The sequence below is a fragment of the Balaenoptera acutorostrata genome, chromosome 1 (assembly GCF_949987535.1).
Source record: "Balaenoptera acutorostrata chromosome 1, mBalAcu1.1, whole genome shotgun sequence".
NCBI classification, from domain to species: Eukaryota; Metazoa; Chordata; class Mammalia; order Artiodactyla; family Balaenopteridae; genus Balaenoptera; species Balaenoptera acutorostrata.
In genome coordinates this window covers 101,906,867-101,922,303 of record NC_080064.1, presented here as the reverse complement: position 1 = coordinate 101,922,303, position 15,437 = coordinate 101,906,867, and the positions used below count along the sequence as shown (strand labels likewise).

Genomic DNA, 15,437 nt, shown 5'->3' with positions numbered 1-15,437 from the left:
TGTCCACGGCTCATGGTTTCACAGTGGTTTGGGATATGCAGCTTTTATTGCTTTGGCTACGTTGGCTTGTGACAGTCATCTGTGATGTGTAACCAAACACTGCTCTTTCTGGCCGTTTTCTATTTTGGTACCTCTATGCGAACAGATGTGGGGAGAGTTTGATCACCAAATCCAAGAGGTTCTGGTGGGGGTGGGGTGAGATAGGGTGGAGTCGGGCGGGCAGAGGCAGGGTGGGGTGGTTAGCAAGTGCCTGGGAAACAGGCTCAAATCATCCTTGACTCGCAGCCTTAGTGAAACTGGGCTGCTGCTCGCAGTAGGCACTGCGCCATGCACATACCTGAGTATGTGTGTTGCAGGCGTAGCGCTTAAGCATGGGTGTCACAACAGGGCGTGGGAGCCGACCTCAGGCACTGGGAGTATCAAAGACACCCCTGCTCTGGGATTTCAAGCCTCAGGTGTCCGGGGCGTCATTTGCATCTGTGTATGTTTCAAGTAGGCGCTGTACTGCAATTGCCGGAGAAATGTTTGTTTCCTCCTTGAGCTCAGCCCGAGAAATGGTGCTGCTCTTTCACTGGAGACACCAGGCCTACTGAGCCCGGTGGCAGGAGACAATTCTATGGTTTCCTTGAGTGAGGTGCCATTTGGATTCCTTGATTAGGCTTTCTCTCGCGGGTGGCTGTGAGGAGTCAACCTTCGTGTAAAGTTCTGGTCCTTCGCCGTGGGGCCTGTCGGACGGCAGGCACGGCGACGGCGAAGGAGCTTTGGCTAGAGGCCCTCGGCCGGACGACAGTGGCGCCGGTAGCCTGCCTGCTGGGGCCGCACCCTTTCGGCGCCCAAGGTCCTGGGCAAGGTTCTGGCCCCTACGCCGAACTCCAGAGGGGGCGGTTCCCCTCTGGACAGTCCCCGGGCGGTGCCGGGGGCGGGCCCGACCGTGAGGGGTTGGAACAGGAACCAATAAGAACAGGGCTTTGCCGGGGCGGGGCCTGCGGCCGGGCGTGTGGGGGCGGGCCGGAGCCCACCCAGAGTGGGAGCGAGGCGACTGGGCGCTTCTGCGCGGAGGACGAGCGCCTCGGAGCCCAGCCGCGGAGGCGGCGTCGAGGACGAGAGCAAGTAGGGGCAGGGCCACCCGGGCGGGGTGTGAGGCAGGGGCTTCAGACCCTCGCGGCGGAGGGGGTCGTACGCCGGGTGTCGGGAGCGGGGCCACGGAGCTTCGGGCGCCGTCGGGCCGCAGCGCGGGAGCGTGCCGGCGGAGGTGTCGGCGCCGGCCACGCACTTTCGGCACCTCCCCGGCCTGGAGGGACGCCCGAGCGTGCGGCCCGGCGCCCAGCGGATGCCGCGCGTTGGGAGCCCGCTCGTCGGCCTCGGCGGTTGTGGCGGAGCCTGGCTGAGGGTCTCCTCGCCGCTCCCCTCGGGGCGCGGGGACCGTCGTCCAGGTGGCGCTCGGGGACGCTCGACAGTCCTGGGGTAGAGGCAGGGAGCGCCCCGCATCCAGGAAGAAACGCGGGGCTCTCTCCGGGATTAGCCACGGCGCTTGAACGTCGACAGGCTGAGACGACGGACTTTACATTTTTGCTTTTTTGTGCTTTGATTCTTAACAGAATCTGACGAGCACAGTAGTGAAAGTTGTCAGGTAGGATTTTGATTTTAAAATCTGGCATTGGAACATCTAAGAGATTCTAACTAGTCTGGCAGAAGATTATCAGAATATGAGTCAGGGGCTGCAGCCTCAGCCAGGACCCACATACCAGATGTGATTCCTCGGTCAAGTCGACTTTTCTGGGCCTACGTTTCCTTAGCTGTAAAATCGAGATGCTCATGCATACCTGGGGGTATTCTGAGGGTCAGATGAGATGCGTGAGAGTATTCTGTAAGTGTTAGGTATTGCATATTCTGTAAAACAGCTACGAAGTGCCAGGCACATAGTAGGCACGTTGTAAACCTTTACCCTAAAGCTAGTGATTCACCTACAGTGTTTTAGATAAAGTCCTACATCTTCGTTTACTGTGTAAATAAATTGCTTAAGCTCATTTTCCACAAATCACCATTGTTGGAAGTGTCCGTTTTTAACTGATTAATGAGTTTTTCTAGAATAGCATATATTATCGATACACTGTTACTGAATTGTTTACCAAGAAGTTTGGTAGCAATCAATCTATGTCTTTGCTTTAGATAAATAGTTGTAGTTTAAGTTACCTGGTAAAGTAAGCTGGGAGTATTGTTTCAAATCAGACTTGTATTTGCTTTTGTAAGATTTAAGTCCTCCAAAACAAAATTAATATATAGCCGCATTTTGGGGGTACAGCCTTTATTATAGACATGTGCATTATTTTCTTTGGGTATGTGTGTGAGGTGTTGCGGCGGGAGAGCAGAAATGAAAAAGCAGAGTAGTAGATTGCAACCAGCAGACTTTGACTAGGGATACTTATAGGCGTGTTCTGAAGTCATTTCCCAGGCAGAAACCAGGAAATGTAGTAATTGTGTCTCTTGGCTTTTCATTAGTTTTTTTGTGTTGAGCGTGGCAGTAGATTTTTTAAAAAATGCAAATATAAAGGAAGAATATTAGTTTTTCTGATGTGACAATAAGCACTTTTCTAAAGCTGAAAATTACGTTTTAAATGATCTGTAGTAAGTCTTACATTATAGACAAGAATTTTAGACCAGTGGATACCAAGATCAAATTAAATGGAGGAGTAGAGAGAAAGTTTCTAGTGAATGTAATTTTTGTGTTGCTTTAACAGTTTTACATGTTTCAACAGTTCAGTGCAAGATGGATGCTTTGAAACACCAATTTCAAACATATACTCCATATATAAATTTTGCTGTGATTTATAATTTGTTGATCTTGGAGGACTGAAGCCTTATAGTCACGTTATTTATTGAGCACCTAATACATTCCAAAACACAGTTTTAGCACTTATATTATATTCATGTATGGGCAGGATATAATTCCTTACATCTAGGAGATTACACTTTACCAAGTGGGCTAACATAAGCTGTTTTTAAAACTGATGTTAACAATAACATCAACCAGCATTTATTGGGACCTTCTTTGGGCCAGGCAGTGCTCTAAATTCTTTACATGCATTATCTTATTTAATCCTTACAACAGCATCATGAGGGGTGTTATTATTATGATCTCCTCATTGAGAAACAAAAAGGTTGAATAACTTTCCCATATCAAACAGCCTAGGTGCCAGAGTTAGGTAGGACTCAAACCGGACAGTTGGGCTCCAGAAATCCTGATCTTAACCTCTTCATTATACTGAGTGTAAAATTCTGTGAGTGAGATACAAATGAAATCCAACAAGCATTTAAAAGAAAGTTCTGTAAAGAACTTCTTCAAAAAGAAGAAAAGAAAGAGAGAGGGAAAGAAACTGGTATTGCAAGGTGTAGATGAAGGCATATCCAAGCTACAATTTAATTATACTTTATATATAGGAGAATTCTTTTTTCCTGGTGAATGATGTGGGATTCTTTTTGTTTCTAAGCCCTCAGTCACTCAGTTACTACAATTATGGCATTATCTTAATACTATAAGAGGTGATTATTTTTTAATAAGAAGTTTAAAATGTTTGTTCTCAGACCATAAGTTAAAGTTAGATTCAAGAAAAGAAAATGTTTCCCTGCCTTCAAGGTGCTTATAACTAGACATGTAAATAAGTCCCTACAATTTCAGTGTGATAAGAGTTATAACAGAGATATAGTTATAGAGTTAACGGGACCATTGATGAGGGAAGATAATTCTGTATATGGTAGGGAGGAGGATTAGTGAGAAGATACCATATTTGAATTTGGCTTTAAAGGATGAATAGGAGTTTGCTGAGTTGGGGAAGGGAACAGAAGATATGGATGAAAACCAGGAATATTATGTGAAAGTATATGGTATGTTTGAGGAATGTGTTGTAGTCCACATTGTCACTGAAAGTCAGAGTGTATAGAGATGAGGGGTTGGACTAAAGAAGGTGGTGCCTGGAAATAAGCTGAAAAAAATAAAATTCCAGAGCTTGGTTGCCAATCACGTTAGGATCGCTGACATTTCTAGAAATTAGGTAAATGTGGGATTTCATTGCCTATCATTTGAAATAATGAAGATTTGCCCAGTTTGGCATAATCTTTCACTATAGAATATGGTGTCAAAGGTAGTTTTAATACTTTGAAGTACAGGGTATACTATAAAACAACATACAGATTTACGCAAGTAAAAAGTTATGACTCAGAGAAAGAAAAAAGAAGTCTGCGGTGCCATTTGGTGAAGAGCCTGTTTATCATGCTGAGGACTTTGGACTTGATTCTAAAGACAGTGGAGAGCCAGCGAAGGACTTTAAGTAATTAGGAAAGATAACATGGTGGTGGTTTGGTATAGAGGCTGGATTGGATGGAGAGACAAAAGGTAGAGAGATAAGTTAGAAGGCTGTTGCTATTGAAATAGCCCAGATAAGAGTGGATAAGGGCCTGGAGTAGGAAAATAGTAATAGAGATGAAGAGGAGAGGACAGGTGATATTACAAGGCTTAAAAAGTGATTGGCTTTGAAGGTGAACAGAAAAGTAAAAACTTTGTTTCTCAGCTTGGGAAACTGTGGCTAGAGGAACTTGGTTTAATTTTTAATGTGAGGGGAAGATAATTGTTTCAGTTTTGAACATGGTGAGTTGGAAGTGTCTATGGAGCATTCAGATAGAGATGTCAAGAGAGGATCCAGAGCCCAGAAGAGAGGCCGAGATTGGGGATTCAGATTTCGGAGTTAGCCAGTAAGTGGAAATTGAAGCCGTAAGAGCAGATGAAATTGTTTGGGGGGAAGACAAGGAATTAGAAGAGAAGAGGGCCAAGGATAAATTATTTGCTTTGTATGAATAGAAGGGATTCATTTATACTAATTTTCTTATTAGTTGTGATTATAAAGAAATTAAATGGGTTTTAATTGAAGATTAAACAGCTTTTACATCCAAATGAATCCTCTTCTTTTAAAATTTCACTGGGAGTCACTCATTTATTCCCAAAGTGTATTGCCCAAACTATTACTGGAGTACCTCTTTGTAAAAAAAAAAAAAAAAAACTTTTTAGCAAATTCACAGCCAATCAAGAAAGTAGATCTTCTGGCTTTATGATAGAATTCTTTTTCCTCCTCTGTACTTTCTACTTCCATGCTTATAATAGATGGGCCCCAACTTAAGATGGTTCCGCTTCTGATTTTTCGACTTTACAATGGTGCAAAATTGGTACGTACTCAGTAGAAACTGTACTTCGAATTTTGAATTTTGATCTTTTCCTGGGCTAGCAGTATGCAGTGTGATGCTCTCTCCTAATGCTGGGCAGAGGCAAGGAGTCAGCCTCCCAGTCAGCCACATGATTATTGATACAAGGATAAACAGCCAATACACTTATAACCATTCGGTACCCATAGAACCATTCTGTTTTTCACTTTCAGTACAGTATTCAATAAATCACATGAGGTAGTCAACACTTTATTTTAAAATGGGCTTTTCAGATCTTCCTCAACTTACCATGGGGTTACATTCTGAAAAACCCATAATAAGGTGAAAATATCATAAGTTGAAAATGCATTTAATACATCTGACCTACCAAACATTGTAGCTTAGCCTAGCCTATCTTAAATGTGCTCAGAACACTTATATTAGCCCACAGTTAGGCAGAATCATCTAACACAAAGCCTATTTTATAATACAGTGTATTATCTCATGTAATTTATTGAATACTGTACTGTATATGGAAAACAGAATGGTTGTCTGTACAGAATGGTTGTAAGTGTATCGCTTTTTCACCCTCATGATCCTGTGGCTTACTGGGAGCTGCGGCTCTCTGCCACTGCCCAACATCCTGAGTATCATACTGCATATCACTAGCCCAGGAAAAGATGAAAATTCAAAATACACTTTCTACTGAATGTGCATTACTTTGGTACCATCGTAAAGTCAGAAAATTTTAACTGGAGCCATCATAAGTTGGGGACTGTCTGTAGAACCTGTTTACGTTGAATCAAAGGTAAGAAAGCATATGACTTTCCCCTCACTTGGTTGTTAGCTCTTAGAAGTCAGAGATAGTGCTTTAAAAAAAAAAAGCCTCCCATATATTTAGATTATCAATAAATGGTTGATTCATCTTGATAACCAACTTATTCAATCTTGGCTCCAAATGGCTTAGCCATTTCCAAAATTCATTTTCATCTTCAAAGGGTGAAGGTTTGTCACCACTGAGGAGATTCAAAAGAAAGTGTTACGGCTTTGAAGGCATTTTCAAACAAGCAGTTTCAAAAATATTTTCCTAATTTGTAGTATCATTAGAATAAGTGTATGATCTTCTAAGGCAGGGAGTGGAAAACTTTTTCTCTGAAGGGCTAGATAGTAAATATTTTAGACTTTGTGAGCCATACAGTCTGTCATAACTACCCAATTCTGCCAAAAAAGAGCCATAGACGATACTTAAATGAATGAGTATGGACTGAGGTCCAGTTAAAGTTTATTTATGGACATTGAACTTTGGATTTCATAGCATTTTCACATGTCACAAAATGTAGTTATTTGATTATTTTTTCAACCATTTAAAAATGTAAAATTCTCAGAGGCCAAAAACAGATGTTGGGTCACATTTGACCCACAGGTAGGCCATAGTCTGCTGACCCTGTTCTAAGGGGTGTTCTTTGAAGTACTTGGATTTGTTAGTTTAATTTTTATAAAATAGTTCTTCAAAGTTATACCTCCTGCTTCTAAATTCTAGTACATTTCTTAAAACATCTGAAAATTTTTCATTCATACTCTGTTTCTCATATAGAGTAATTAGAATACATTCCCTTCATTAGTTTGGAACCCGAGATACAGAGAAATAGATTAACTAGTACACTGTCAGAATCAAAAATATGTGTGAAAATATTTTTCAACATTCAGTATTCCTTACTGAACCAGTTAAACAGCAATCTTTTTGCCTCAGCGAAAGTGGGGACATTGAAAGCTAGGTGGAATAAAAGGCCAAAACTGGAAGGAGTGTCCTGCACTGGTTCCCAGAGGGTTGGGCAGGATGGACTCTTTTATCTTTTTCCTCTTTGAATTGCGTGAATAATTTTTATCCCAAAGAAAACGAAACATGAAGTTTTTCTTCACTTCAGGGGCATTATAGCAGGTTATAAGATTGAAGGATTAAATAATGGTGAGATAAGAGGAAGAAATTTAAAGGACTTAACTTTTTCACATCTAGCCATCCCAGATGTTTCTCTTGCACCTTATATTTTTGAGGAGGAAATTTATGATATTTTTTTGCTTATAAATCTTAGATTCCTGGTTAGCAGCCTGAAAACACAACTTTAACATTCAGTTCAAGCAGTATTAATCCATTTATATTAGTTATAAGTAATATTTTATTTATTTATTTTTATGGCTGTGTTGGGTCTTCGTTTCTGTGCGAGGGCTTTCTCTAGTTGCGGCAAGTGGGGGCCACTCTTCATCGCGGTGTGCGGGCCTCTCATTACCACGGCCTCTCTTGTTGCAGAGCACAGGCTCCAGACCCGCAGGCTCAGTAACGGTGGCTCACGGGCCTAGTTGCTCCGCGGCATGTGGGATCCTCCCAGACCAGGGCTCGAACCCGTATCCCCTGCATTGGCAGGCAGATTCTCAACCACTGTGCCACCAGGGAAGCCCCCCTATAAGTAATATTTATGCTCTGTTTCTTTAAGTTAGATTTCTGACTTTCATGGTTTTCATAGCAGAGATAAATGTTTACAACAGGGGGCATGGAGGACAATTATTAGTTTTTCTTTGAAGTTTAAATTCATAGAAGTGGCATATTTGTGGATTTTTTTCTGTGTGGATGTTAAGATATAGGACAGATGGAGGTGTGTGTGAGATTTGTTCTTGCTGCTACTTAAAAGATACGTGCTTTTTTTTCTTTCTCTCTTTTTTTCCATTTGAGTTAAAAAAACAAAAAACTCTGGCTGTCTAGGATATTTTTGAGTTGGTTACTTAGCAATATGAAGCATAATTTTGTATTTAAATATTTATCTGTATTCTTTGATACTCTGATTAAATAAGAGTCTGTTAAGGCTGATGATGTTAGGGCCTGCTGGGAGGAAACGACACAGCTTGCTTTACAACAGTATTTACTGCAAAATCACCTTTTCCCTGGTTCCTACTTAAACTGTAAGGGATAACATGGAACAAAAGAGCAGCATTATGTGAATTAGAGTGATGGTCAGTTTGGTGATGACTGTAATGAAATGGTTATTGCACAGTTAATTTATATTAACATAATTCAAGGTTGAGCAGAATGGTTGGTAAAAATGGTGAGACGCTATCTAACTAGGTTTTATTTTTTAACTTTAAATGCATTCTTCAAGTGTGATGTTTTTAAGAGTTCAATGATAATTGTTATTTAAAAAGAAACTAGATCAATGTACCCTTTAAATGTACTGTTTAATTATTAGGAGAAGAAAGCATGTAGTAGAAAAAATACAGAGGCATGTTCAGTAGCTGCATCTAGAAGTACAAAAATGTTGAGGAAATGGTGACTTGAGAAAAAGTGTAAGACTTTTTAAAAATGGGTTTATCAAATGTGCAAAACCTGACTAAAGTGACATATATTTGTATTAATGTTGCAAATGAAAATTAAAATCTTTAAAATTGAAAAGATTCTTGGAAACAGCATACTGGACTTTTCAGTAAGCCTTTTAAAATATTTTCAAAGAGGACTTCCCTGGTGGTGCAGTGATTAAGAATCCGCCTGCCAATGCAGGGGACACGGGTTCAGTCTCTGGTCTGGGAAGGTCCCTCCCACATGCCGCGGAGCAGCTAAGCCCGTGCGCCACAACTACTGAGCCTGTGCTCAAGAGCCCATGAGCCGCAACTACTGAAGCCCGTGCGCCTAGAGCCCAGGCTCTGCAACGAGAGAAGCCACTGCAATGAGAAGCCCGCGCACCGCAACGAAGAGTAGCCCCCGCTCGCCGCAACTAGAGAAAGCCCGCATGCAGCAACGAAGACCCAACGCAGCCAAAAATTAATAAAATTTAAAAATATATATATATTTTCAAAGAAAGAAAAGAATATAAAATTATCTCAATTTCCCTTTTAAGGACCATTCCTGAGAAAGATGCATTATTGTTTTGTTACATATCAGTGGCATAAGAGAAAAATGGCTACATATTTCTTGAAAAAAGTATTTGTCTAGAATGCATGGGTGTTATGTTTATGATGTTTGGTGATTAGTCAGTGGAAAATTGAAAATTGCGCCTCTTCGTGTTGACATACCTCTATTCTGTATCATTATGGGACATTCAACAATGCTTATAAGGTGGCTACCATTTGATGCAGACTTTACAGTCCAAATTGTTGGGATCACTGATTTAAGTTTCACTATGCTTTTAGTTTGTCACATATGGTAGCAAGATAATTAATAAGGAAGATTTTCTTGTGTTGTTTAAATTTAGCTCCAACTGTATGGGCATATTTATAGAAAAGGAATTGTTGATCCTCATAAGTTAAACTGGGAAAAATTTTTGAAGTAATTGTAAGTAGTGGAATAGCAAATATGATTAGAAAACATAGAGGGGTTATTTTATTTTATTTTTTTAGAGGAGTTATTTTAAACATTGTTTGAAGCTACTGATAATAGTGCTTTTTTTCCCCCAAAGGTCCACACTTAGTTTTACTGAGTATTTCCTCAAAGCACCCTTCCAACACTCAAGCAGAGGGAGGGAGGGAGGGAGAGTGACAGAGACAGAGAGACAGACACAGACAGAGACACAGAGACAGAGAGACAGACAGAGACAGAGATGGACATACAGACAGTAGTCAAAACAGCACAACTTACAGTGCAGACATCCTCCTGCTTTCTTCTGAATGTTCAGGGCAGCCGGACTACTGGTCTCCTTGAAGCTTTCCCTCCAGCAGAAGCAGTAGGCTGGGCATGAATGAGCACACTGCCCAGCAGGTCATTGCTGGGCTCTCTTTCTGTCCCATTTGTTCTAAGGGCTTAGAGTGCTCTTTGGAATCACGGTTTTACGTATACAAAGCTTTGGTATGTGCTGAAAACCCTCTGAATCTCTTGGGTGTATTGAAAAATATTGAAAATTATTAATTATTATAAAGGAGACTTGCTGAGTAGCCAAGTTTTAAAAATGTTTTATTCAGAGCTAATTATACCCATTTACTGTGTCACAGCAGAGTTTGATAATTGTTAAGAGGTAAGGAGCTAAGCAGATTGTGCGAATCTAGAATTTTTCTAGTTGAAAAACATTCTCGTTTGGCAGGTGTTTTCCAGTATTTTTGAATAGCAAAATTTGCATATTTAACTGATATTTTTGGCAACCTAGTGAACTAAATTTGAAGCTATATGTCTAAGGGTTCCAAAACATTGTTATGGCAAGTAATACTTGTACTCTTTTACTCTTTCAAACATGTTGCTACATCTGGAGGAGAGCCTTATCATTAAAGAAAATTTGAACAAAATAAAATGTAGAGATATTGTAAAATCTCATTTCTCTGTCTCCAAACTTTTAGTTATTATTTTCCTGAGGGGAAGTTTAAAACATTAAAGAAAAACATTTAGCTAAAAGATCCATTTGCCCTGCATCAATAACTGAGTTCAATATGGATTCCAAGAAGAAAATGAATTCTTACACCTTAGTTCTTAATTTACTTTGAAGTGATTATGAATGATATTGCTAACCATCATTTTGTATTAAGACCAAAGAATTTCCATTACTAAGTAGAATGAGTATGGTACTATTTTTACTGTTCACAACAACTTATTGTTTCATCTAGGGTTTTCAACTCTGACCCAATATAAAGCAAAAGAGTGCAAGACTCTATAGTGAACCTAATAAGTACATAGTAACATTGTCCTTGTGTGTTCCAGACTGGAATTAATTTATGAACAGGAAAGGTCACTCATTGCATTACATTGACTCTTTTCTAATTTTAATATTTATATTATGTATTAATTTTGGAATTTTAAATGTATTTAAATAATGACCAAATATTTGATGTTAACTTTATGTTTTACTTTATCATATGTAGTAAGGTTAATTATTGTTTTGTGAAACTTCTGTTTCAGTTATGTGTGTGTGTGTACTATGAATCAAATGTATTTCTTACCATGGGTTTTGGTCAGAAGGGTTTAGGAAGCATTGGCCTACAGTGCAAGAGAAAGAGGATTTGATTCGATAGGCAAATCTTTTCTCCCACTAAGCAGGCTCAAGACCCTTAGGGATTGTGTGTGTGTGTGTGTGTGTGTGTGTGTGTGTATTCTAAAAAACCATACCAACCTATACGACTGCTGTTACTGCTCTTAAATGATCTCTCTTTGATTTTCCATTTCTCCTGCAAACAATTATGATTGCTCACTCTATCTCCTTCCCTATTAACATTATGTGTGCCTACTTTCCTTGTGTTTATTGCTTCCCTCGAACCCAGTTTCTCCCCACATACATGCCTCTCCTTTACCCAGTGCCCTAGACTTCAGTTTTGCTCTCCTCATATCACTAGGTTCCTTTGCTCCACTGATCTCTGTTGTGCACAAGAAGCAAGGCATACCCCCTGCTGGAGATAATTACTAGTTTTCCTATCTTTGGCTCCATTACTTTGTTCACTCTTGTGCCCAGCTTTAGGAGACAGATGAAGAATCACGTAGGTAGGCCAGACCCTCTATGAATCATGTTTCCAACTTCAATTGAGTGTACTTCCATTAATCTATTAATTACCCAGCTCATTGTTGAGCAGTTCTTAAAATTTTTATCCTCAAGTAGATGGGCTTTTTCTCTAAATCTTAATATGGCTATTGTAATTTTCAATTACATGGTATGAGCAAGCTTAACTGATTTGGTCTGGGTCTTAAGCATACACAGATCTTCTCATCTTTTTTCCAGATCCATAAGAACTGTCATACTTCTCAGACTCCTGACTCCTCTTTCTTCCGTGTGACCTAACTTTCCCCTCCCTCTTGCACGTATTTATTATATCCTTCATTATTTTTTTGCTGCATTTTTAAAATATATATAGGTTTTTTTCCCAACCTTAAAGCATTGTATTTAAAATTGCTTCCCCTTTTTGATCTTCTTCTTCTTATTGACTTTAAAATAAATGTATTCATACTTGATCCATTTTCTCACTAATTTTCTCCCTAAGCTTTAGCTGTTATCTGCCCTCACTGTCCTTTTTTTTTTTTAAATTATTATTATTATTTTTTTTGCCACACCTTGCGGCACATGGGATCTTAGTTCCCCGACCAGGGATTGAACCCTTACCCCCTGCAATGGAAGCGAGGAGTCCTGCCTAACCATTGGACCACCAGGGAAGTCCCTGTCCTCACTGTCTTTTGACACCATTTATTTAATGCCCTGTTACCAAATACAAGGACCCTTTCTCGGTCCTTATTCTCCTTACCTCTTTCTTTTCTTCTTAGGACATTTTCCTTCCATGATTATTTGTGATCCACATTATCCTGGTTCTGTTACCTCTCACTAGTCTTTTTTTCCACTCTATCTGATTCTCCCTTTTCTTTCCATCTATAGTTCCTAATCATGGTTAATGTTCTCAAAGGTTTAATCCCTAATTCTTTGCCTTTTAAAAACTCTCTGCCTATGTATGTATATGTATGTAACTATGTATTCTTGCTTTTTTCTCCGTGATGTCTCTTTTAAACCTTTACCCCCCTTAAACCTTTGGCTTTTCTGTCTCTCACTTTACTCTCAGCAAATAATTGCATATATTATTTCAAAGAGAAAATAGAAGCCATTAGAGGGCAAGTTAATCAACATACAGACCCCCAAACCTACAAATGTACCTGCGTCTGTGTCTTTCTTTCCTCATTACCTTCTGTTCCCGTGGAAGAGCTGTCCCTCTTTCTGTCAGATGCTAATCCCTCCAGTTCCATTTGGAGGCCATGCCTTCTCTCCCGCGTGGCGTTTGCTCTCTGCCATTGTTTCTTCTCTCTCCTCTACTGACTCCTTTCCACCAGCGTTTAAACAAGCTTAGATCTTTTCTATCTTAAAAAAAAAAAAAAAAAAAGCTTTCCTGGGCCACATGTTCCTGTCCAGCTACTACTCTGATGTCCACTTGCCTACCTGGATAAACTCCTTGAAAGTGTTGTCTGCAGTTGCTGTTTCCATTTGTTCTTTCCCATCCACTTCTCAATTCACTATGCTTTTCCTTCCTTCCACTGAATCTGCTCTTGCCCAGGTCCTAATGACCAGTAGACACTCAAGTCTTTACTTTGTTTGACTTTTGACGGTGCACTGTTGACCATTCTTTGCTGTTTGAAAGGTTCTCTTCCTTTGGCTCCCATGATTCCACATACTCCTGGTATTTTCTCCTTTCTTTTATCTACTTTCATGACTTAAATGACCATCTATGATAGAAGAAGACTGACCCAGAATGTCCTAGAACTGACCTGTTCTGGATTAGTAATGTTTTCAGAGTTTATAAAGCTTATCTCTAACAGAGCATGGTGATCTATAAAAGTCAATTTAAAAATGAAATATGTTTATTTAGTAATACTGTAAAGGATTTGTGATATGGTATGGTAAGAAATAAATTTTATTTTAAAAAACTTAACTACTGTTCTTTCTGTTTTAATTCCCACAATACGTTATATGAAATGGGTGCTTAGAAAGTATTGGATGAATCCTTTAAAAAGTAAGTTATATTTTATGAAACAAGTGCTATAAAAGTAATTTATGTTTATTTTTTAAAATTAGATAAGCCAAAAGAAAACTGAGCCATAGTTCTAATACCCAGAGATAAGATAATCACTGTTAACATTTTGGTGTTATATACATATTCACTTTTTTATTCATATAGTTTTTTTTTTTTTTTTTTGGCTTTGCCATGTGGCTTGCGGAATCTTAGTTCCCCAACCAGGGATTGAACCCACGCCTGAGGCAGTGAAAGCGTGGAGTCTAACCACTGGACTGCCAAGGAATTCCCTCATATAGATTTTAAAATTAACTTATACTATACAGTGCTTTATAACATTCTTCTTTTACTATGAACATGTATGACTACATAATGTTCCATTGTATGGATTTACCATAATACATTTAAGTCCCCTATTGGAAGTTTAAGTTATTTAAAATTTAGATTTGTTCTAAATCTACTCTTGTGTGTATGTATGTGTGTGTGTGTGTGTGTGTGTGTGTGTATCTTTGTGAATTTGTTCAATTATTTCCTTAGGATAAATTATTGGAAGTGATGTTTCTGCATCATCATATATGTTTTTTAAAAAACATTTATTAGGGCCTTATTTAATATAGAAAGGTATGAAGAATGCAATTTATTTATTTTTTTTAACATCTTTATCGGAGTATAATTGCTTTACAGTGGTGTGTTAGTTTCTGCTGTATAACAAAGTGAATCAGCTATACATATACATATATCCCCATATCTCCTCCCTCTTGTGTCTCCCTCCCACCCACCCTATCCCACCCCTCTAGGTGGACACAAAGCACCAAGCTGATCTCCCTGTGCTATGTGGCTGCTTCCCACTAGCTATTTCACATTTGGTAGAGTATATATGTCCATGCCACTCTCTCACTTTGTCCCAGCTTCCCCTTCCCCGTGTCCTCAAGTCCATTCTCTACGTCCGTGTCTTTATTCCTGTCTTGCCCCTACGTTCTTCAGAACCTTTTTTTTTTTTTTTTTAGTTTCCATATATATGTGTTAGCATACAGTATTTGTTTTTCTCTTTGTGACTTACTTCACTCTGTATGACAGTCTCTAGATCCATCCACCTCACTACAAATAACTCAATTTCGTTTCTTTTAATGGCTGAGTAACATTCCATTGTATATATGTGCCACATCTTCTTTATCCATTCATCTGTCGATGGACACTTAGGTTGCTTCCATGTCCTGGCTATTGTAAATAGAGCTGCAGTGAACATTTTGGTACATGACTCTTTTTGAATTATGGTTTTCTTAGGGTATATGCCCAGTAGTGGGATTGCTGGGTCATATGGTAGTTCTATTTTTAGTTTTTTAAGGAACCTCCATACTGTTCTCCATAGTGGCTGTATCAGTTTACATTCCCACCAGCAGTGCAAGAGGGTTCCCTTTTCTCCACACCCTCTCCAGCATTTATTGTTTGTAGATTTTTTGATGATGGCCATTCTGACTGTTGTGAGGTGATACCTCATTGTAGTTTTGATTTGCATTCCTCTAATGACTAGTGATGTTGAGCATCCTTTCATGTGTTTGTTGGCAATCTGTATATCTTCTTTGGAGAAATGTCTGTTTAGGTCTTCTGCCCATTTTTGGATTGGGTTGTTTGTTTTTTGATATTGAGCTGCATGAGCTGCCTGTATATTTTGGAGATTAATCCTTTGTCAGTTGCTTCGTTTGCAAATACTTTCTCCCATGAAGATTGCAATTTAAAAGACCCATTGTTTGACTGTTCAGATAGATCCTGTTTTAACATTAAAAACAACAACAACAAATACATAA

General features: G+C 39.4%; 1 protein-coding gene across 1 annotated transcript in view; it reads left to right on the top strand.

The window, feature by feature from the left end:
• The first annotated feature begins 1,004 nt into the window (after positions 1–1,004).
• The window catches only part of DENND2C (DENN domain containing 2C), a 96,558-nt gene continuing 82,125 nt past the window's right edge, over positions 1,005–15,437 (top strand). Inside the window, exon 1 of the mRNA XM_007169355.2 lies at positions 1,005–1,110. The gene's annotated coding sequence lies outside the window, so the exon portion shown is untranslated. The remainder of the gene's footprint in view (positions 1,111–15,437) is intronic.